At 39.5% G+C, this 25,960-nt stretch overlaps 1 protein-coding gene across 1 annotated transcript in view; it reads right to left on the reverse strand.

Annotated features, from left to right (window-relative positions):
- LOC124158166 (transcriptional regulator ovo) overlaps positions 1–25,960 on the reverse strand; it is a 773,475-nt gene that overhangs the window by 29,135 nt on the left and 718,380 nt on the right. The gene's annotated exons all lie outside the window — the stretch shown is intronic.

Here is a 25,960-nt window from a genome sequence, read left to right on the forward strand (position 1 = left end):
TCGGTTTTCAAAAATGTCCGCAACGCGGTGATGAGCACATTGCGATCCACTATTTCTCAAATATTTAGAGTTATAATGTTTGTTACTACGAGGATTAGCATGGAAAAGTAATGAATTTAATAACTCGCATCGTCAAGTATATAAATTTCGGTTTTCGACTCCTTAAAATACCTTGTTTTCCCGTTAAGCTCGGATCGCTTTATCTGTCAGCGACACATGTGGTGACTTTCTCAAACCCATTTAAAGCGCGGTGAGTGGCTACACATTTAGAGGATCCGACTTGAGGATCCTCTTTCGTAATACTCATGGTTGAGATGATGGGGAACATTCTCTCCATCTTTTTTGAGCGCGCATTGGTGTAACTCATCCGACGGACACTCAAATATCACGAATAGTACAAAAGGGGATCTTCAGGTCGGCCTCTAAATGTGTTGTTAACGACCGCGTATGGGTTTCAAAAGTCACCACTCGCGTCGCTGATGGACAAATTGATCTGAGTTTCACAGGGTAATAAGGTATACTTAGGGGTATTAATCGAATTTTATATACATGATGATGTCATTTTAAAATTTATAACACTTCAATGCTATTCCTCGTATTTGCAAACGCAAAACTGCAAAATGTTGGAAAAAAGTGTGGCTCATCACCGCCCCCTGGATATTTATAAAAGACGATTAAAATGCTAGCGAAGTGGCAACAGAAATCAGCCTTCTATGAGATGGAATTGGGCCTCCTCTATGCAGTACCCTTGTCGAAAATAATCACCCTTACATATCGGAATCGCTTCCGACCTCTCCGACCGGCCTGTTCCGATCCCATTCTCCACGCCATTTCTCACCTCACACTTCACTCGAGGCATTAAACCATGATCTCCCACCCTCCCCAACACCAGCAGACCCAACCCACTCCATTGGCGACCGCTGCAGAATGGGAAACGTCCCTCAATCTATTGTATTCCCGCATGCTCTATCCAATGTGCTCTGCCGTTCCATCCCATCCTCATTCCCTCAACGGCGGCGTCCGTCCTCGGACGTGTTCTCCTGCCCATCTCCCCTGCCCTGTCTCCCACCCTTATATCCTGCCCTCAATTCCGCCCACCGTCAATGAGCCACAATTCAAAAAATGGATACCCCTCCTGGTAATTACGGTTTAAGTGCGAAGTCAGCAACACCATTATCACCTTTTCTTCGTCTCTTTAAGGCTTTCCAGAGATCCTCTTCTCTCTTCTTTCCTATGTCGATACCGAACCCATCATCTATAGAGGACCGCCCCCTTCCCTCATGAAAGCATTCCCATACCACCTCTGCCCCTCCCGTCTCTTCATCTTACCCACCGCATGACCAAATATGCTTCTTGTTCTTCTCATTCCGTCTTCCCTTTGATGTAGGGATGTCGATGGTGGATTTGGCAACTGATATCCGAGGGGAAAAGTCTCTACTGGCTGTGTATCAATGTGAATAGCAAATAGATGCCATAAGCTATGACGCATGTAAAGACAATGACGAAGTAAAAACAGAGCGAAATGCAACCTATATAACAAATTGTTTTTTAAACTATGAAAATCAAATAATTTTTCTTCATTTAGTTTTTTAAACGTGAGACCAACATTTGAACTAAAACTATAAGCATCAGATAAGATGTAAATGAGTCGGCCTGGTGATACACGTGCTGACCAACGTCAAAAGAAGACAAAAACTAAGAAGCTAAGAGGAAATCTTAGATGAAAGCTAAGCTGTATCAATGTGTTGAAAAAGTGATCATTTGTTGGCCCTTCAAAATTTGATGGAATAAGCACAATAGTTAACCATAGAGGTTTTATGATATTTTGGTATGATATATTATGATAACCATTGGCTTTATGATATTTTGAAACAATGTCATAGAAGAATTAGATTGTGATACAAATTGGATGAAATGAAATTTTAAGAAGGAAGGAGAATTTGAATTCAGATATATCTTGAATTAATATAGGTATCTCCAAAATTGTATTTTGATTAATTTGGCTGTAATATGGAGAGAAGGGAATAAACATGTCTTTTTTGATACTGATAATTTTAATTAGAATGGTTGTCACTTATTTTCAAAACAAAATGGTGTAAAGGTATTTGATTTTGATACATTAAAAAAATATGTTTTGGGGGCTGGATTTCGTTCCGTTTTTTTTAATTCTGCAGTGTGTTTATATGCACCGTAGCAAATGGCTTGTATTTGCTAGCCTCTTTTGACACATATTCGGAAACGTATAGTAGTGATAAAAGTTAGAGTGAACTATTTTGTCCCTAAAAATAGACTTCTCATTTAGACATTTGATGTATACATCACTTCCAGTCAATGTGAATTCTACGTACGGCACTGTAAACGTAAATGTATCTTGCCATAATGGCCTTAGCTAAACTTTTGGGTTAGCATTCAATATACGTGTCACAAACGAACGATGCCGCTGAATTTGCAGGAATAAATTTATTCAGAATGACGATGATTTACTGTTAATTTTTTAGGGAATTTGCTTCGTATTTTTAAAAATCGGTTGGAATAAAACTTAAATGAAATGTCAGAAAATAAACAACGGGCAGAAAAAACTATGAAAGATATATGTCAAAATCGAAAGTTTAAAAGAACGAGAGTTACAATATTGGCTTAATTTGGACTCGAAACCGAAATCCTCTTATTATACCGAATTATTTTATAATCAAGCTTCCTTGCCAATATTAGCCGATTATTATTTACGACTACAAATTATACAGAACATCCCTTCAGGTATAGTCCACAGGATGCCCCTTCATGGTTAGGGGCAGCCCGAAATTATCCTACAAAATAAAATGTGAACAGAAAGCAAGAGTATCTACGCAAATAATTTAGTTACGAGGGCGGTTTTTTTAACCTCCGATCGCTCGGCAAAACACCATGCAAGCAACAGGCGACCTTTGAGCGGATAGGGCAACCGCGAATCCTCCGCACCACACGATCAAGTTATGTATGGCCTAAGTTTTTAGTTTAAGGTTATTGGCAATCCCATTTATTACACTGCCTCAATTGATTCTCCCGTGCACTGCGAAAAACAGCCAGAAAATTTGCCGAATGTCTTCAGTATTGACATGTCTTGACACTAAAATGAAGATGTGGCTAGAAGGGAAGCGTTTTCAAACGGACGATGAGTTTCACGACAAAAGCAAAATTCATTCAAAATCATTGGCGGTAACATCCTATGGAGAAGGTATAGTAAAGCTTGTCCCAAGGCACGACTAATTCGTCAATTGCCGAGGCGATTATGCCGAAAGGACACCACAAGTGTGCTCAATATTTAGCAAAGAAACAATTTTTAGTAAATCACTTCTTCTTCTGTTCATGACCCATCGGAGGTTGAAAAAAAAACGCAATTCAGCATGGACAGAAAGCGGAGCCGTAAAAATATGAATAAATAGATATAAAAAGTATGGTATAAATTATTAATGTACATAGCAATGGTCTTAAAGGCTCTCTTATTTTTAAAGTAATACTTTTTCCTAGCATGAAAATTTGTTTCATTAAGTTCACTACGTTCGTCGTCTTCGGAATAAGCTGAAATAATGGTATAAGTTATTTACAATAAACGGGGCGGAAACGATACCGCTATGAGGATGAGTATTATTATAGAATAGAGTTATAAAAATTAGGCTGATAATTCATTTTAATGTTTACCCAAAAATTATTTGATACCTACGTTTTAAAGGTCTTATCCGTTATTGGTGGCTAAAACCGCTGAAGAGCGTGCATCATCTTCACGCATTGCTACCCTCGTTCGTACGAGAAGGGATTTCTGGGACGAAACAAAAAATGACGATCACAAAAGGGAGAAAACCGATCCGGAGCCGCATACGTAACGTTGTCGGCCAGAAATCCGTAAAAACATCATCACTTCAGTTATATACGTATATATAAAAAAAAGCTCCCAGTCTCGACTTCCTGTCGCCTGTCGCTTCCATCACAAACATCTGCCGCACCACCAAGCCGCCAAATGATCAATCAAAAAGCAATAACCGGACCGTGATAGCGAGATCAGCCGAACCGTGGAAATAAAATAAGTAACACATGTTTCGGGTAAGGTGAGGAGTGAGCGGAGTAGTAGGGTGAGGAGGCGGAGGAATAGGAAGGATGTGTAACGGGAGGTGTAGGGAGAAAGGAGGTTGGCAGGGGGTGTTAGGGAGGGTTGCTCCTCGGAAAGAATCGATGCGTGGGAGAATAATTTGAAAAACGTCGACACTAGGGTGCCGGTCGAATGAAAGATCGTCACTTTTGGTCGATCCGGATGAGGAGACGAGACGGATGGTTTTTTTTTTTCGAGAAAAAATATCGAAAGAATGGGAAAGGGATTCGATTCACCAATCGGATCTGGGTGGAAAGTGATGTCAGGAGAGAGAGAGAGAACATATGGGATAATGGAGGTCGCCCCTTAGTGGTAGTGCGCTGCTGTATTCGTTTCGAATTGAGTTTCGAGTTAGAGGGATCTTTATGCGGGCCTACGTGTATGTGTCCTGGTATTAATGTAAAAAAACCTGCCCGCGTTTAGAATCGATGAGGGACAGCAGGAGTTTCATTTGAAAAGGAGGAAACAAAAGATAGAGGTGTAACACTAGGGGCGGAACATTTGCGCTTGCAACCCAAAAGGGACCCCAACTCTCTTCATTATCAGCCATTGGTCACGGAATACTCTGAATAGAATTCATCGGCATTTTAAGCTTCGGAGCGCCACAGGGGGTTTGGCGGGCGGTGTTGATGGTAAGGGGATGTGGTTATATTTCCCTTCCTTCCCGTCCCTATTATATTCCACCGCCTCTTCTACCACCCTCTCTCTCTCTATCTCTCTCTTCTTTAAGTTTAAACCGATGGCTTCCAAAATAAAAAAAGACCCTAAACCTTTCCCAAAGGCTGCGGTGAGGTGGGCCTCTCGACCGCCGGCTGTGAGGTCCTCAAGAGGCCCGAGCAAATAAGAAACGGCGGGAGTCGACGATTTCATTACTCCCGCAATAATGCATTGGCAACAATGGTGGGGGGCGAGTATCTTTCTAACGATGGTGACTCCCGTAGTGGCGTTATTGTTCACGAATTTGCTCCGTGGTGAGACTTTGAATCCCCGCCTGCAGGGCAATGTTTGCCGTTTGAACCGCATGAGCTGGGCACGAGTGACAAGCGTTTTTTAACTCGTAGCGGCGGGGGTTGAAAATGGGTAATCACTTTGTCTGAAAGGCTTGTAAGGTTTTATTGGGCTCCGGAACATTTGTGAGCTCCTAGTTTAGCTTATAATTTCAACCTCACTTTTTCATTCAGGAGAAGGCTGGATATCTCCGCTGCTAGTGCTTGATGAATGCACATTTCATATCGTGCAATTAATGCGATAAAAATAGAGTTAAGAGTTGAATTCAAAGATTTCTTGGTTAGTTAACTGCTACTAATGCCACTAATTTTTTACGTGACGCTACCCGGGTTTAGATGAGTAATCAAAATCCTTAGGAGTAAATTGTGATGTAATTATCTTATTGTTGTCACCAAGATACCTAACGGAGGAAGAGATGAATTTTTAAACGGACGCCAGAATAGGGGAAAAGGATGGGAAAATATATTCGTTTATCATACTGCTGTTCTGACTTTAAATAATTTTTAAAATTTCCAACTGCTCTTTAGAGTCTAATGCACGGTGGTCGTTGCATAATTTTAAAATATTCTATTTTAAAATCCCTCCTATGGCAGTTGCATATTGAGTGTTTAACAAAATAACTTTTATCATCTTATTTATTTTTGTAAACACTTAAATATTCTTTCTTCCTGCCTTTGAAGGTTTTTCCTGTTCTTTTTGTTTCCTCAGTTGAATTCAAAATTGAAAACATAACCTCTGGGGGTGATTCATGTCATTACCTTCTTAGTTGGAATATGAAGAAAAGAATTGAAGATGTTTTTAAATTCCTTTTTCACTTGTGATTACTGAAAAAACAAACGCTACAGAGATGAGGGATTAAAATAGCCCATTAGCTTCAGTTCAGGAGAGACGCGTGTTTCACCAATCCAACGCACCAGAAGAATAAAAACTTTGCTAATACTGAGGACGGAATAAGGTGATGGTTTATAATCGGAAACGAGAGAGTAGCGGGTGGGGATTTGAACGAGCGGTGATTATATAGGCGGCAGATTAAAAAAAATAGGAACGTCAACGTATTTCTATGTATGCTAGAGGAATCTTCTGATCTGATCGTTCATATTCTTCTTAAAATACCGTCCGATTCAACCCTAAATTTTACTGATAAATTATGCAATAAATATCCATCAGCAACCATGTAAAGATCAAATTGACGATACAGTTCAGGTCTTGGAGTTTCCGTTGGCTAATGAAGATCAACTGCTCTTGAAAATATAATGGCATTGATGATCTACTGAGGCGTGAAATGGCTCAAGTAACGTAATACACATGATTTCAATTCCTGGGAAAATAACTTCCACACAACGAACGCTGCTTAAGTGGGAAATACTCTGGGGATTTGAACGACTGGAGATAATTTAAGTAAGGAAAGCTGGAGTAAGAAATGAAGTATCATCCGATGACACTTTGAGGTAAACAAAACCACATTCATTGAGTTACATTTTACATCTAGAAATAGCTACTTTGGCTACAAACCTACTCCGGTTACTCCAAATAATATCGCTCAGTAACGCTGCTATTTAGGATAGTATTATTTCATGGGTTTAGAATGGTTACAATAATTGTAACGTATAATGATGAAAAAATGCTTATAATGGTAATTCGTGAAGCATAATTCTTCACCAATTAACTGCGATCATGTTTACATGTGTCTCGCATTATAATGTGACGCGATTAAAAAGCGTGGTAATGATATAATAAGCCATTCTCCTCTCACACGCATAGGGATACACGGTGGCATTGTGCGGCTGGGGCCCATAGATGGTTATCGGTGGACATTTAATTTTTATTTAGCCCCGTGGATCAACTAATTGAACCGCTCTTACATCGAAATAAACCCGGGTTTCCCCAAAATTCTCTCCAAAATGTTAATGAAGCGTGATTACCATGACGGCAATCCAAAGCGAAACCTTCATTCGGAAGGTATCTTCCCACAAGTTCTCCGCTTACAACGGAAACAATCCATTGCGTGTCCAACTTAGGGATAAAACCAACGCTACCATATAGCAGGGATGGCAAGTGAAACGAAACGAAAATGTTTCTTTTCAACCCAGAGAGAAACGAAAATACGAGGTCTAGGTTTAGTTTCGTTCCTGCACGAAATTAAAATCACCAAGAAGTTTAGTTTCAACCCGGGAGGAAACTTTACTCCCAGGAACTAAACTAAATTAAACGCAACTCCGCAGCTCAAAGTTAAGTTTTGATCCCGGAAGTTGGGAAGACGGGTATAAGAGGGAATAGTTTTAAACCATTACGTTTGACATGCGTGTAGAGAGGTTAAAATGTCGGGCTTAAAAATTGAATGGCCAGTTTGCGTTCACCGTTCTCCTGTTAGTGGTAAAAATATGAGTGCCCTGTGCATCTAATGGCGGTAGGCCGAACTTCTAGTTCATTCAAACACACTTCGCACTCAGTGTGTATGTCGAAATTAAACTGATCGAACTTGAAGTACGCAGTTCCTGCGGTGCGAAATATTACCTACCTTTTGTTTCGTCCCAGAGTTTTAGCTTAGTTTCGTCCCGAAGTAATTTTGACTCCGATTTCGTTTATACTCTTTTAGCTCTTCGGTTTAAATCCATTTCGTTTTTTTCCTAAATTTAGATCCCGAGAACGAAACTATTGAAATTGTACTGGTTTTGACTTTACTTTCAATTGACATCCCTGCCTACTAGCTTTTGGAGTTTTCTTTTCCTTACTCCCTTCATTGACCATCATGCATTTTTATTCCAACCCTTACCCAACATTCCACTCAGTCGTTAAAAATGAAGCCTACTATTTTGCTTGAAAAATGTTGTCACTGCGTAACTTGGACACGGGTTGAAATGCACGCGCTATCATTATTTCAATGCTTGTAAAATTTGGAAACAGTGGTTAAAAGATATTGTAGAAGTTGGGGGTGTGAGACACATCGTGCAATATATATCGCCATATATCGCATATGTCATTTCTTAGCATCATGAGTTATGAAATAAACGTAAAAAAAGCATAATGTTACTTTGATTTTCAACGTTCGTGGAATTCCAACAAGGAGGCTTGCCTTCTCCTTTTTTAGGTAGCATATTAGATTAAGATTTATACGAACTTGCTTGCGGTGATAAGGCTATGGCTATGACTCAAAAATAAAAATGAACGTGCAAAGAGTTAGGGAATTCATTCGTATAAGATACTGTTCTCTCCTCTTACATAAATGCTACCTCATGATCTGCCGAAATTGAAGTCACGGATTGTGCATGGAAATAATCGATTCATATACATCGAAATAAAAATTTACGAAAATTTTTGAATTTTTTTTAACATTAACTTTGAAATTTTCATACCGTCCCATCTGTAGACCAAATTTTTCAATGAGAACCAAAAGGAGAAAGACTAATATTTCAAGTCAATGAATAAGTGTCGTCTCATTAAGTCCGGTTGTGTTGTAGTATTCTATGTGTTCCAGAATGTTTTTTCCTGCTTTAAATGGAACTGTGGTTCGCCAAATAAGGAATGCAAATCTGCGATTGCGGCCCTCGATAACCCACACATGCCCACCAATCTCTCTGGTATTATAATTACGGTCCGGGATACTTTTCGATCTAAACTTGATTGGACAAGATTTCGACGGAGCGAAGCGTTTGAACGTGACGCTTCACTAATTAAACGTTGACGTTATGAAATGTACCATTTCAAATCCAAATCATCGTTCTCGTCCGACTCTTGTATCCGCCGAGAAGTTTTTTCTTCGTCGTTTGGCCGTCGAATTAAAAATAAAGATAAAATTCGTGTCGATCGAGACGAAGCATCGGAATCGCCACCAAGAGAACGAAAATAAAAAAGAAGCATTCGCTTTCGGCCCATTTGTATCGTTCGGGTCCACATTTGATTCCGTCCGTGTGTCGGCGTGAAGAATCCCAGCCACACGAAAACATGAGACTGGATCTCCGCGCTCGTTCGAATAAAAAATAATGGAAGGGAAGCAGAAGAGAGCTCAGAGAGGATGGTAAAAGCAGTTCCGCAGCATGAAAATTAAACTTTTTTTCAATACTGGCTTTCTCATCCGCCTAACAACTATAACTAACTAAAAAAACTATTCTCGAGTCTTTAACGCTTGGTATAGCGTCGGAAAAGGGGTAGCGGACCTCGATCCTAGGTGTTCAAGTAATTTATAATAAGGCATGCTATTTTCTCTTTTACGATTAATTTTTATTCAAGCTAATTTCCCTGAGAGATAATTGTATATACATGTTTGTACTGAGAAATTGAATAACCCCATTTTTTTATCGTTTTATTTTGAGGTAACCCTTTTTGTTTTATTTTAAATACAAGAGGGATGTTATTTTTAATAATGTTTTATGATAATAATAATGTTAATTTGTTATTGAAGCGTTTTTTCCTGATAAAATAGAGTCTTGCGTATATATATGTGTTCATAATGATATATATGATTCGATACTGATATATATCATTCCATACAAACTTCCTCATCCCTCTCCCGATCCCAAAAATAAACTCTTCCCGAAGCGTTAATGCTTTGTCTCGCGTCGAAAAAAGGGTAGCGGACCTCGATTGACCTCAATATTTAAAAAAATTATAACAAGGCATGATAATGTTTAATAATATTTTATGATTACTTTTTTATTAAATATTTAACTAAGAAAATAGATTATCGTATGCACTCCTACATTCATTCTCACGACGTCATAAACGCAAACATACAAATAAATTCATAGGATAGGAAAAAAGGGATTGGATGACGTAGTAGATTATGGACGATTACAAGGGTGCTGTGGTAGATGGCAAAAGACAGAAATCATACTGTAAAAATGCGGCGGCGTAATGCTGCCTGATTACAATCTAATAAGTAATAATAATTGTTGTATGACTACGTAGATTTCCGCGGTATTCAGGTTCCAATTTCTCCATGTTTCCGGTGCAACCGCGTCGGTTTGTTGGTGATGACAACAAGCCAACAAGACAACCCCTGAAAAAGCACGGCGTCACCACCAGGTTTAACTGTACGACAAAAATTGGTGACTTGCTGCCCACAGCCAAAGATAGACTACAGCACGACCTTCATGAAGGTGTTTACAAAGTCCCTTGCTCGTGTGGAAAAGCATATATCGGTGAGACTTGCCGTTCACTCAAGATACGAATGCAAGAGCACCGAAGGGCAACGAAAAACAGGCAATTCCAGTTGTCTGCCATATCGGAGCACGCCTGGACTCCGGGTCATGACATTAAGTTTGACGACGCCAAGATAATAGTGAAAGAAGGCTGATATTTTCCCAGACTCATCCGCGAATCCATTGAGATAGCCCGGACGGACAATTTTAACAGAGACGACGGCTACCATCTGGATGCCCATTGGAGGAGGCTCATTAGGCGGACCAATAAGAGAGCGGCAGCCACAACTGGCGGGACTGACCCCCTATATAAGGAGGACGAAAATCGTGGACCGGCATCATCTTCGACCTGAAGACGCTGGCAGCAGTGCCAGCGAAACTGTTGTCATCACCAACAAACCCACGCGGTTGCACCGGAAACATGGAGAAAATAATTTTTGTATGTATGGGTTTATTCTGAAAATTGAATGACCTCTTTTTCTTAGCCGTTTTTGTTTTGAGGTAATCCCTTTTCGAAAATACTAGTTTTGGTCTTATTCTTAATAGAGTCTAAGACATGTTACTTTTAATAATATTTTATGAATATTTTTTATCAAAGCTTATTAACCTGAGTAAATAGATTATTTTTATATGTGTTTATATTGATATAAATCGTTCCATGCTGACCTTCATTCGATACCAACTTCCTCATCCCTCTCCCGGTCCAAAGCAAAACTCTTTCCGAGGTGTTAACGCTTGGTATAGCATCAGAAAAAGGCCGTCGATGCATTTAAACTTCAAAGACGGAAAGTGTCCCTCCAGATGTCACTGGTTGCGCGATGGGGTGGTGGGATAAGGAAAATCTGTCCGCTCCGGGGTGGGTGTCCCTCCCTTTCGAATCTTGCCCGCCCTATTCTTTGGGTGCTCCCTTATCGATCCAAAGCCCTCGCCGAAAAGGAAAAAGAGTCGCGGTTGAGAGACGAAGCGGTGAGCCGAAATAAATGTGGCTTTGAATGTTTTTGAAAAAACAAAACCCTTCACAGTCCTTTTCCTTGTTTCTTCAAGCGCCCCTAATCTTGATGACCAATGTGTTTGTGGCTTCGACAGCTTATGTCTGATCGAGTCACCCGATAAGTGTAAAAATCACACCTCATTTTCGAATGTCCGGTTAGTCCGGTTGAATTTGGAGGGTTGATTCCTGATGCCTGTTTAAATGAGACTCTTTCCGCTTTCAATATCGAAGATAAAAATTTAAAAAAAATTATCGATGGATTTTCCCATTTGTCATCTCTAGCGGATAAATAGAAAAAATACTTCGAAATGAAATTAATAAATTAAGATTGATTCATTTCATATTTAATTATTTAGCCGGATCTCGGAGAAAAAGCTATTTAAAAAGATAGTAAGCAATTATTACTCGACTAATGATTTATTTTTTTACTTTATGAAGGCTCCATTAATGAAAAGTAAGTGAAACTGATAAGTCTTAGCTTTTTTAGCAGAAAGATTTCCTTACAACACATGTTAACGTGTTAGCAAAGCTCATTTACACAGGTTCACTTCGATTTAGTAAATACAGTTACGAAAAAACAGTATGATACCAGCCAACTGCAGACGTTGCCGATTATATGGCCAAAGTTACTATTTTTTAGAACTTATTTTGCCACGTAACTGTTTTCCTTTCATCTGTTTTATTTAGTTTAAGTTACCGGAAAGCTATATTTATGTATTATAGTTATTATAAGCCCGTGCTAACTAGTTGATTAAAAATGGCGCTACATATTACAAACCAAGGGAAAATATAGCAGCATAAAAAATATGCTGTAAAAGTATATTGCCCTATTTATTTATGATTTCACTCGGAAGTTTAGCATCAAAGAATTTCACAAGTAACATTCATGGTTTTTGAACAATTATTAAAGTGAAGTGTTAAAAAAATATATAATACAGTGTTTCAGAAGGAATCTGCAATACTACAGGAGGTGGTAAGAGAGACGATTTCAAGCATTTTATGCCCATAGACATGCGGTCGCAACTCCTTATTTACGGAACTTTGACAACGTAAACATTTATTTAGATGAGAAAATGAGATGTTACTTGCAGATAATATGATAACGGTTTTTAGTATTTAATGGTCTTAAAAATCTAGAGTATTAATTAATGTGTCAATAAGGCTGTATACCCAATAAAAACTGTTTCCATGGCAACTGTACAGTGCATAAAGAATGCTTGCATTGCCATAGTTCAGTAACTAAAAAGTTAAGACCCCATGCTGTTGTACAAAAATGCTTAACATTGTCTCCTCTAATACCTCTTGAAGTACTGGATATTTATCCTAAAACACCCTCCATATGTTTCGTGTTGTAATGTTTCGACGCATATTCTGTTAAATGTATTTTGAAGCCATTTGAAAATGTTCTCCAATACTTAGCAGGAGCCATACAGCTTATACACTTCTTCCGTTGCCTCTTCTCTGCGTAAAGGAAAAAAACAGTCGTCAGAGGAATTGGGACAAAGCTTTCCCAGGGCGCGAGGCAGTTTCATATTCTCCTTCCCAAACCCCTTCCTTCTCCTGCCTCATGCATAGGTAATCGTTAAAACTTTTCATTTCCCGCATTTTCTCATGACGTCATTCCGACGAGCACGGGATTCCTTATTCTTTTCCTCTCCCTCCTCCCCTTCACTCTCCTCCCAAATTTTTCCGAGCTTTACCCGCACCCCTTCCTCAAAAATCTCTACCTCTCCTCTCTCTCACACATTCATCCCATTCAATCCCGAGTCCTTTTTCGGCTTTCCCCACCCATTTAAATTCACTCCCTCCCCTTACTCCCTTCCTATCTCTCTCGTATTCCCCCCCCCCTCCTCCCCTTTCCTCGCACTCGTCAGGGTGGGGAAAAAAGAGTAAAAAAAAGGGAATAAACTTTACCTTCTCAACCACACCCACCGCCGAAAACTCGCCATTTTGTAATTACAACCCAGTGCGCCGAATTGACGGTGGAAAAAGCGTTGTAAAATCCCGAACATAAAAAAATATGGCCGAAAACGCAGGGCTTGGAATTTCGTCTTCTTTCTCCTCCCCCTCCCCCCAGTTTAAAGTCCCCATCCCATCACTGTTTCCCCCACCACCGCGACCTACCCTCCCTCGCTTTGCCCCCCTGGGGAAAATCAGTTCACCTCTGCTACCTTCCCTCCCTTGTTTTTAGCTATATCTTCCCATAGCGTACACGCACTCTCCTGCCCAGTTTTTAGCTGCTTAGTTCTTTAGCAGATCCAAGGGGATCGGGTTGGTGTAGTGGGTAGAGCGTTGGCTTCCTACCTAGTAGGCTGGGGTTCAAGTCACGGCGGTGTTGGATAATGGAATGGGTGAGAAGCCAAAAGGTACTAGTGATTTCTTGTTTTCTATACAGAGTTAGGTATAGAAATTAGGTATAGAAAACAAACCAGATCTATTAGATATTAAGTAGTGCATTTGATTTCCCACTCAATTTCAGCGCAGAACAGAAACTTACTCGTATCTCTTGGCAACCAAGTTTTTGAGTATTTATTCTAACAATTAACTTTGCCTAACTCTGTTGAGAAAAAATCACTTGTACTCCTTGGCTTCTCACCTCCTCAATTTTTGGAGACTTCCCGATCCTGCTTGAATGGTGTTTGGAGGACATTTCAAGCGTTTCGCTTTTCGTTAAGAGCAGGCTAATTCCGACGCCGGGTTTCTCTCCACCCTTCCTTCCCTTACCATTCCTTAATGGTGCAAATAACTTCTGCTGTCGGTCGCCCCCTCCAATTAATAAATACCTCTTAGATCCATACCTACAGCTGAATACTGAAATTGTATATTTCATGGTGAGCATCAGTTGGATACAAAAAGAAAACTCACTCCAAACATGAGTCTAGCGGGCTTACAAACTTCTGCGCACATATCGGCTGCCAAATGTGCCACTGAATATATTTTCTTTCTTGGCTTCCACTGTGAGTGTGGCACCTTTTCCATATTTATTGCAACGACAGTAAGCCATGGCCAAATCATAGAATATAAATACGCAAGGAGAATGGCAAGCTATGCATTTGCTATAAGTATTATTGCTTGGCCGATACTAATCTATCCCAATCATTACAACTCCTACGTGTTAAAATGTTTTGGGTTCTCCTACGTTTGCGATAAAAATATAAGCCTTTCCGTGTGGTCGATTACTCGATCAGATTCAGTGAGCTATTTTTTAGGCGGTGAATTCTTCTCGGGTGTCCATCCGGGTGGCCGATCAGCCCTGATAACGATAGAAAAGGATTCTATCGAAACGTCGGCAGCGATGGAGATGGAGCTCACCCGGATGGACACCCGAGAAGAATTCACCGCCATCATACGCCGTGAAAAAGTGAAATCTTACGAGCTATTTTTTACACTGGGTTAAAAACATTTACTGGGAAGAAAAGGTAAAATGGAAATATGTGAGGCAAAGGATAGAAAATCACATCACAAGATCATCCAATGCATAAAGAGTGGAATTAAGATAATAAGCGTTCCTCTTCAGCGGGAAGGAAGTCCTGGCAACAGAGTGCCCAGAACAAAAGGAGTCGCGAAATAAAATGAGTTTCTCGACTCGACATGGAGCATTCACTCCAAGGTTTCCTTGACTTCTCGATAAAGTCAGACGCATGTCTAATTTATAGAATACAAAATGAGTTTTGTCATATTCCACACATCATGTATTAAAAAACTCAAAAACCTTTTCAGTTCATTATCAAGAGGTAACAGAACTTTAGTTGCCAGAACAAATTTCTATTACCTCTTGATAATGACCTGAAAAGGTCGAAACCGGTATAGTTTTAAATAAATAGTGTGCGAAATGTATCAAAGTTTATTTTTAATTCTATCATGTCACCATTTCACGAAATGAACTGACGAACCATTGATTTCCATGCCTCATTGATGCAAGAGATATTATTCTCTAGCATTACTATAATTTTTCCAGTGCGTTACTACGCTCTGCGAATTGATTTGGGGTCATAAACATCACTGGAAGTGGTAGCGTAGTGCCTAGCAGCCTCTATGCACCTGCATACGAAAGGCTTGGCGGCAGCGGGATGACTGATTGAAGGCATATAACATGGGGCATTACATGTCACGTTTGTCTGGTCAGCGGGCGATATTGTGAGTGGGGTGTGCAGAACGGAAGGGGGGGGGTGTGCACATTCCAAACGCTTAGCGAAGCGATGAGAATAGCCTTGGCAGCAATAAAAAAAATGGAGGAAACAATGTGATACCAATTACTTAGAGCTTTTGATGGGCTTTCCCTGGAATGCTTTCTCCCTATTCGCCGAAAAATTGACAAATAATTTTCGATTAGGATGAGGTTGGGAACATTTGTGTTTTGTGGTCTCCTTTCTTTAAAGTCGTCACATACACAATATGCGATACTAGACGAGGGAGCCACTGTCTTTAGGGAATATTCATACCTCCCTAACGGATATGACACCGTTCTAATTTAAGAATACCTGAACTAGCCACGGTGATATCTTTACGGAGTCACCGTATTTGTCACGGAGTTCGTGGCTGCTCTATGGCTATGGCGCTGTGGGCACGATTTGGACTGCTTGTTGCATCATATGCCTAGCAGTCCATATCACCTTGTCCGGTTCTCAAACTTCGGTAGCTTAACTTGCGTAGTTACTCGCCCAGAAATCGGGGAAACCGGGTTCCAATCCTGGTTAACGCGAATAATTTTTTTATCTATGGAGTTTTTGCACAATGACACCGTTCGTTCATTCTAAACTTTCTTTGATCTTTGAGAAAAATTAAACGACAGCTTTGAGTGAATAACAACAATACGATTGCGCAATCTCAGCCATTTTGAGATTAATTGTTTCAGACAGTAATAATCGCACAACTTCGTCCAACATTAATAATTTAATATCCTAAATTTCGCAGAATAAAAAATAAAATGCCGAACAGTCTGGGTACCCAAGGAAAACACTTTTCAGAGAGCTATAAAGTGAATCCGAATAAATGTTTCCGTTGCCATAGTAACTAAGGAGTTGCGACCCCATGTTTATGAAATAATACTTAAAATTGTCATGACTACCACCACCTGAATTATTGCAGATTCCTTCTGATGTTACCCTGTATGTGTTTGTACGTCTCCTAGATTGCGAGAGCTTTTCTCTAGCTGAACGTCAGTTATGATCTGCGACAGTGGCGTATCTAGGAATATGCTTTGGGGGGAATAGGAGGGCCTTAGGGGTACTCCCTCCCAGGCAACGAGTCAGGGAAAATTTTTGAGAAATGAAATTCCTGGAAATACAGTTTGCATCATTTTGGCACTTAGAATTCAACTTTAAGCAGATGCAGTTATTATATATCAAAACTAGAAAATAGTTTTAAATATTTTTTTTTAATTTCTCAGAGGATTTGGGGGGATCTAACCCCTTATCCCCCCCTAAAGTTACGCAACTGGTCTGTGATATAGCCTTTTAACAGTTTGACAGCCCGGAGAAGGGGAGAGAGTTTGGATACGGTGCACCGGCGGTGAATAAAAAAAAAACAGTGGGTGAAAATTGCGAGGATTGGGGAATTTTTTTGCCCCATTTCGGAGTTGCGTCGAGGGCCCCACAAAGGGAAATAAAAGTGAGAGGGACGATGAAAAAAATTGGCGGTGGTTTTTTTTCATTTAACTTTCGGGCAAATCATTCAATAGCGGCCGATGGGTAAAAAATGATCCGATTTAATTTTGAAGCAATAATATATACGCCCACGGTAATCCTCAAAAGAGTTCCTCCCCCTGCCCCCACCTACCAGACCTCCTATCCGCCCGAAAACATTGATTGGGATAAGGGGTGAGTATTTCGTACCTGTGATTTTAACGAGGGAAGCACAAAAGAATCTGTCAACTGAACGAGAGTCAGTGAGACAGGGCCAATCGTCCAATATGCCTTTCATCGTACCCTGTGATAATATTTTAATTGAACAGTTCAATGAAGTTGTGAGCCAAACGAGCCTGCTTCAAAACAAGGAAAACTCCATCTTGGCCCGGAAATAATCGAGATTGCGTAGTGCGTGTTGTTAAATTGACTAGGTAGCAGTTTCCCATACCCATCATCAATTTTGTACTATTCAAAGGTCACTGAATACTGTTAGTTGTCATCGTTATCTTTTCGATACCGAGTCGTTTGCAGGTTATTTAAAATTTCAAGAATGTACCAAATAGCTGCTAAAAGTAACTCATTTCACACTAAATGCAAAACTGTATTTTGGTTTTCGTTAAATATTACTTTCGCAATGTTTGTACCATTTCTTAATTGGTTTCCTGTACTTCATTTTAATGCAGAAAAAAATTGTTTCGCATTTCGGGGAACAGAATTTTCTTTGAATTTAAACAGATGATACTTTTAAAAAGTTGGATTTTCCCCAGCAGTTTAGAATTTTCCCTGATGACGGTATGGGGTTCCCTATCCCACTCCTTCCATCGCTATCTTTTCCCTGTAGGCGTCGTCGGGCTCTCATCGTGGCGTTTCATTTTTTCTTTCCTCTGTCCTTTTCCTTCTGAAGTGTGCGGGTGAAAAGTCTCGGGCTTACAGACCCAGCCCTAAGTAGTGTAACCCTGCGAGCTCTCCCTCGCTCCTCGTTTTCGTTGGCATCAGCTATCCAGGTTTAAAATCAGGGATGGCAAGTGAAACGAAAACACGAGGTTTAGTTTCCTTCCCGCACGAAATTAAAATCACCAAGGAGTTTAGTTTCGCCCCGGAATGAAACTTTATTTCCGGGAACGAAAATAAATTAAACGACACTCCGCTGCTCATAGTTAAGTTTTGATCCAAGAAGTTGAGTGGACGGTGATAAAAGGGAATAGTTTCGACTCATTACATTTGACATGCGTGTGGAAAGGCTAAAACAACGAGCTTAAAAATCGAATGGCCAGTTTGCGTTCAACGTTCTCCTATTTGTGGTAAAAATATGAGTGCCCCATGCATCTAATGGCGGTAGGCCGAACCTCTACTTCATTCAACCATACTTCTTACTCGGTGTGTGGGTCGAAATTAAACTGTTTGAAGGTGAAGTACGTGGTCCCTTCGGTGCGAAACATTATCTACGTTTCGTTTCGTTCCAGAGTTTTAGTTTCCTTTCGGCCCGAAGTAATTTTGACTCCAATTTCGTTTCGACCCTGAGTTTAGCTCTCCGGGTTTAAATCCATTTCGTTTCGTTTCTACATTTCGCTCTCACGAACCAAAAATAAATGAAATATTACTGGTTTTGACTTCGTTTTAGTTTTTATTGCCATCCCTGGTTAATATTTCGTTTCACAATTTTTCTCTAAACTGTATATGGGTGTAGAAACTGTTGAGTTGAATCTATAACAAGGATTTGAATAGGTAGAGGGAAAGAATGGGTGTGTGAAGCGTAATGTTTGCGTGCCCAAATGGGACTGTGGTTTTCATGACGGCGGGATAAGTACCTTCCGGCGCTCGATTTCTTTAATGTCGTTCCTGCCTTGATTCGAATCGTTCCCATCTCTCGACATCCCTCCTTCCATCTTAATACTCTTTGTCAGGGACGCCTACCTATTTTCACCCCTCCTCCAACACAGCCAAACCCCGGGGTGCATTCAACCCTCGCACAAGCTCCCAAAAAAAATTCACCTCTGCCTCCTGTGTCAACCGGGCACAAAAATTTGCTGTACCAATTTTTACGCCATTTCCTCCCTCCGAGATATGAAGTTAATGAAACTCATTTCAAGTAATCTCCGGAAAAGTGTGGTTTTAACTTTCCCCCAGATCGTCTGGAAGGGTTCAATTCCTATGATAAATAATCTAAAAAACACATTCTAGTGAGAAGGTTGAATCCATCCTCGTTGAACGTAATGATACAAATTAGGGTGATAACTTAAACTTTCCTCTTTCCTAAAATTTTTTGATTTGATAACAGCTAAAATACTATTTAGGAACTAGATATTTTGCTAAGTAAAGGTTAGAGTAGAGCAATTTCTTCTTAAATTACGAATGATCTCGAGGAGAAAGTTTAAAAGGAAGCTCGCAGCTTTGGACGATTTTTCCTCGTAGAAATCCACGTCGGATGAATGAATTCCTTGCTGAGACGTGTGGCAGTTGGAAATAGGATGGTCAAAGAGAGCTAAGAAGATGCAAACAGTTTGAAGGGTAGGGGAAGCTTTCAATTGATTTTTAATTTAAACAGTAGAATAAGAAATTTTATAATAAGGGTAAAACAATCCTGCCAAATATTTCTTTTTTCCTGAAAAATAAGTTGGACCAGACTAAGTCAATAAAAAAATTATATCCATGATAAAAAGAAGAAGAAGAAGAAGAAGAAGAACACAATGGTAATTTCCACACTTTTAATGTCACAACTCAGCAACAGGCCATGGTTTCAACACGTAAGTGTCATTTTCAAGGTGAAAAAACCTAGTACTCTTTCGGTATAAAAATTATACCGCAAAAAATTATCTCCTAAATTACCTCCCAAAAAAATTATACCGCAAAGGGTTTATAAGTTACAGCAATCCAGTGGCTCCTACAAGACCATCTCGTAATTTTTCAATTGATTTGGTTGTAAATGTGTGCCCGCTATACTTGGATAATTTTTCTTCGTCGAGAATTATGATTTAGTATATCCGAAGACAATACCCAAGAATCGGACCTGGGACCCACGGTCAGCATGTGTTGCCTATCATGTGCCGTAATAACGTGCTTTAAATGTGGTGGCCTATAGCACTGTGTCAAGGTTATAAATCTCTGCAGTCGTCGAAAAATTAAAAATCTGAATGAATAAGAAGGGAATATGAAAGCCACTAGTATCTCTCCAGAAACTAGTAGGAGGAATGAGTCCCTTGCTGAAAGGGATCGCGGTTGGACATATGGTGGTCAGAGAGCTTAGGAGACGCTCAGGGTTTGTAGGTTGGTGGTTGTGTTCAATGGATTATACATTAAACTGTAAAATAAGAATTTTTAAAGGTTTAAACAATCCTGTCAATTATTTCTTTTTTAATCAATTTGGACCAGAGTAATTGAATTTCAAAATATTGGACTACAAAGGCTTAAATCGCTTTTGCAATCGAAGCATTTACGGCGATCTCCTAACTAGACTAGATTATCTCGGCGTTTTTCTATTGATACGATTGAAATGGTGTCGTTGCAGCTTTCGATTATTTTTCCTCGTGGAAAGCTGCGTTGGTGGCATGAGTTCCTGCCAGGGAGGGGTGACGGTTGGACATAAGATGGCCAAAAAGCTAAGAAGACGCGCAGAGTTTTTAAGGGTAGAGCTCACTTCATTTGTATGGGAGCATTAATATTCCTAAAAAAAAAAGTACGAGTCTCATTCTACACCACTCCTTTCTCACTCGTTCCAACCTTCCCTCCCTCCTTACCCCTTCCCCCTTCGAGCCCCTTACTGCCCATTTTACTTCCATATTCTCCCGTCTTGAATTAATGCGCTGTGTCGATGCGGCTGCGGCTCACTTTAAAAAAAAAAGAAAGAATCGCTGAGAGAAAAAATGGCGGTGTAGGAGGGGAGATTTTTGAGAGGGAGACGTGGGGAGGTGAAATAAAAAGGGAATGGGACTCGTTTTTCGTGGGCTGGTGCTTTTTTTTTAGGTACGGAGGGGGGAGGTAGGGGAAGGCGACGCAGGGTTTTAAAAACCCCTGTCGGCGACGATGTCAAGAGCAATACGGGTGCAGAAACTTTTGAGTGTAAGGGGGGAATACATATTCGTAGGATCTGGGGGTCAAAAAAGTTTTCAAGGTCTCTTTCGCCACATTTTTCCTTAGTTTCCAAAGCTTGAAGAGCGAAATAAATTGCAATACCCATCTTCTGGTGTATTTTTGCCCTGGTGGAATTTCTGTAAACAAAAAAGAAAGAGGAATGAAGTTTACATGTCTATAATTTCTTTTCCACGAGGAGATCCAGCACTTTTTTTTAAATTTCCCTTTTAATTACTCATTCTTGTATAATCAGGAAAGTTGACTTTTCCACTTTTTTTCGTTGCTCAATGGTTTCCATATAAAGAATACAGTGATTCTTGGCAGTCCTTCGAATCGCGATTCACGCAAAAGTTAAAGTTATGAAATAAATTAGCTTCGATGAATTTTTTATTCCTAAATGCAAACACATAAAGGTTGTGACTGTTTCCAGAACAAAATCTAGCTTTCTCTTTCGTTGCATGATAATCAAAGGCCACGAGCATGAAGTAGGATGACAGGGTAACACATGTTACGTTTACCTTTCAATGATAAAATAGTGTTTCGGAGAATTCGCTTATATAAATGATGTCCTTGGCCCCCCAATAGAAAAGGCATTATAATTATGAAATTGTCTTTTTTCTCTCTTTTTCTTGGCTATTAAATTCCCTCAGGGGCATAATAAACCTTGACATTGGTATTACAGATTAATTCGCTCTTCAAATACTCGGAAATGAATAACGTATTACAAAAGAGAGAGCCAAAGTTTTAACTTAATGGTGTTAGGGTATTGTTTGACTGGTTATGATACTATTTGCTTTGTTAATACTATAGCGAACAGTTTTGTTTCATTTTATTTCCAATTATGGCGACAGATTCTATGAATTCTCAAAGGAAACTGAAAGATAATATTTATAGGGGTCCACGAAGCTTGAGATAATCTTAAAATTGATCTAAATGTTCACGGTTGGTTTCCACGCGACTCGCACGGCACTATGTCCATATTTGTTTTATGAAGTTCATATTTGTAATTATCAACTATGATACAACAATAGGGATGGTAGTAAAAAAACCTTTATAATTGCTAATAAAAGGAGATTCGGGGTAGAATGAGTCTTCGTAGCCGATCGAAAAACCGGGAAATGGAGTGATTTATTGCTATGCAAGGGTTATTCCGTGAACTGTGCTAAAGCCACCGTGCTGCAAACTTACCAGCTGTGTGCTATATCAGCCGTGGGTAACCTCACTTCACTAACCTTACTTCGAACGAACGTGCCATTATCGATTTACTTGTATATGACTTGGATTATCGTTATCTTTCCTCAGTTAGTGACAAAACGTCTCTTGATTCTTATCCGCTTGCACAAGAACGTTGTGAATGAGCTGTCACTTAGTATACCTTCTCTTATGTCATTTTAAAGTACCTTCTTCCGAATTGTGGCAATAAGTGGGTGGATCTTGATGGGATAAGATATTAGGCAGTAGGTAATCAAACATTCTCCAAATAAATCAATTACGAATACACCTTATCACAAATCAATCCCTTTATCTTTATCATTCCTTAAATATATCGAGGACGAGGAATGTGTCATCATAACTGACGTAATATGAAGAGTATACGCGCTGCATATCTTAGTAGCAGTGAACAAAATGATACCGATTTTTCTGTTTGATTTAGGGCAGTAATGGATGTTTTCAGTGTTTCACAATCGGTTTTGTCAGAGTTTATTTTATTTCTATAGAACGTTTAATTAAAATTTATTCTACCGTCTTGCACGGACAGTTAGCAGTTACTCGAAAAAGGCACTCTCGCCTAAATACAAGTCGATTTAAGTTTATCATATAATTCTAAACATGTCCTATGAGACCTTTGTTAAAAACGAAACTTCATTGCTCGAACCATACGATTCAGAATCTATTTACTCGCTAATTCTTAAACAGGGAGATCTGCTCTAAGTAAGCGCTATTAAAGGCCTCTTTAATGTGTGAAATTAACTTCTCAAAGGATTTAAATTGAATAATACTCAAACGCGTGAATAGCATAAACCTGAGGGCTGTAACGTCAAGTTATAACTTATAATGCTTACGAATTATATTTTCAGCTGAATGCCTGTAAGGTAAGTTTCCACATTAATTGTCATTTATTTGACGGACCTTAGCTTTTCTTCGTGTCTTTAGCAGATACTTTTAATAACTTTTAAAAATTTTGAGCTGATATGAATATCAATTAAATGAAGCGGTTTACATGATGTACTAGCCCCATGAAATTAAAATCAGACTTTAATCCCTTCAATGATCCGTAGACCATAGTTTTGGTATGCTTACTTTAAGTCATAATACGTCAATTAAAGTAATTTAGAAGAATTAATGCCAATCAGAAGACATTCCTTTGAAGGCGAGACAGTTAGTGATTTATCACGGTTTTGCGGGCCGCTCTGCGGTTGGGTGGTTGCCACTAGACTAAGGTAAAGGTTTAACCCATGGTTATCTGATTAAGTTAGGTATTTACACTGTAGTGTAGTGAATAAGTTAATGTCTCTCTAGTGCCTTCTTCGAATTCCCCGACTTGTGTCAGAAATTTCAGAATACCAATTCATCCCTGTAGGTACTTGAGTAATTAGAAGAATTCATGAAAATCTATAGGCGAATATAACACGGACGCTTAAATGCGGAATGGAATGCCGTGAATATATTACCTTAACGAAAATAACTCGGTTGTCAGTGTGAATACCATCGCCTACTCATCCACTTGAATGCCGTGAGCACCTTATCACCTCAACGAAAACAACACGGCTGCCTACGTGAATCTACTCGTATGATTACTCGAGTACCCAGACGAAGAAATGAGTACTCGAGTACCTATCTGGGTACTTGAATACCATCTGAGTACTCACCGTTATAAATGAAATTTGGACCAATCCTATCACCACACCCACTCGGAAAAGAGTATGATCGTGGCCCCCGTGTAACTGTTGGTAACCGATGGACTACTAACGAGTCTTGATTACTGCTATAAAGACGATAGAATTGCGTTTACATTGTTTCCCATTTCTCCATTGAAACTGTAGCCATAAATTATCTAGCTCAACTAGAAACCCGAGAATTATTTATTAACATAAATCGCCGGAAAAATATTTACATTAGTAACACCTTTAGTAATATCCCACCCCCTTTCAAAAGAATAAGTCAAAATCTCATTTCGACCTTCGATCCCCCGAATGTCTGAGCAGAACATCGCGTCTCGTCGGTACCATTTTCTAAGTCATCGCATCAAGCGCTTTTGAAAGGGAAAAAAATATTCAGTCCCTCTTTCTCTCATCCAGGACCCCATAAGAAAATCCCACTCCATTTTCTCTCCTATTGAGCAGATAGCTTCGCATTACGAAGGGAGGATGGGAGGAATATCGATAACCTCAGCAGAGGGAGAGGGGGAGAAAAATACCTGGAACGAGCAACGTCACTTTGCCCTGCCGATCACGTCCTTCACCACGCTCTTCATCCTCATCTTTCTCTCTCTCTCTCGATATCTCCTCCCATTTGGAACCGCTTTACGCCGTTTCTCTCTCGCAGGGGGCCGCGAAAATTCTTTCCCCCTTCGTCCATCGCATTTGCATCCCGCAGTGTTCACGGCGTGTGGAATCCGCACCGCGTCATCTTTTTCTGCCGCTCTCCATCCGAAACCATCTTCCTCATTCCTTTCTCACTTTTGAGACGATCCAACTCTCGAACCTTTCACCGTTTATTCGCAATTTTCTCGCCGCTTTCCACGCTGCACAGCCCTATACTTTATTTATTTATTTTCTTAACCCCGAAAACAGCGCTGATTGGCCTTTACATCGGTGGAATGAACATAAAGACGATAGACGATAACTGACATCCATGCTCTGTGAAGGGGTAATCTACTCAGGCGGGACTCGAACCCGCGACCTTCAGCTTGGCAGGCGAGGATTCAAACCCGCCGCCACCCGGCCGACTTTTTTATCCTTCATGAACATTACTGTTAAGCTGTCGGCAAATGTTGGTGACTTAAATGTTTAAAAGTCTCGCATTACCTTAGCTGTTATTTCGGTTACTAAGATGTTACATTTACAACTCTGAAACATCTATTATTCGTGTTGTCTACAGTGATTTTACAATAAAAAATAACACAGTTTAGCTTGTTTTGAGAGGCAATACTTTTCCCCTATTATTTCTTCATAAGGTTTATCAGTAAAAGTGCTCTGGCAATTTTAAAATTACATCGAGAGTCCGTTCTGTCATTTTAATTGTGAGTGATCAACTAAAATTATGGAGTAAAAAATCTTTGTACTTGAATTTATGCCACTTAGGAATCAATTTTTTTGATTTTTCTCTCCATGTTGCTTCTCAGAAATGAAAAATTAAGTATAAGAAGAAATCAATAATTATGTCTAATTTAACAGTTATTTTGAATAATTCATCATCTATTATGGCTGAAATAATATTGATTTGTGGATTTAAATTTGAATTCCAGTTTTTTAAAAACATTTTCTAAGAAGTTTCGAAAATTTTGAGGAAAAGAGATAGTATCACTTCCGCTCAAACAGTCGGTTCTTATTTGTTGACGTGTTTCTTGATTAGTTATTACGTTAATGTTTTTAAATTTCGGGGTTAATAGAATGGATCCTCATCAACAGTTACCAGAATATTGATTATGGAAACTTATTTCAGAAAATATCTGAACAAAGTCTCTGTGTTTAAGGTAATAGTTAATATTGGGATCTTTCCTTTCTACACAGAAATTTCCAAGATGATAGAGTATATTTAAAACTACAAAACGTCAGAAAATGAAGCCGGTCGAGTGCGAACATTCGTTCCTATTAAGCAGTGATTATTAAATTCGCAAGTTCTGCGATTTTGGCATGAAAATAATAGTATAATCATATGAGAGAAATGAGAGAATTTACAAATTTTATATTTGGACCAAATTGAATTTAGTCCACCTCTGTTATGAGAACTAAACTCCTCTGATTGTATGAATACTCTGGAATACGACCATTTTTTGCCCTGT

Source organism: Ischnura elegans, chromosome 4 (genome assembly GCF_921293095.1).
Source record: "Ischnura elegans chromosome 4, ioIscEleg1.1, whole genome shotgun sequence".
NCBI lineage: Eukaryota > Metazoa > Arthropoda > Insecta > Odonata > Coenagrionidae > Ischnura > Ischnura elegans.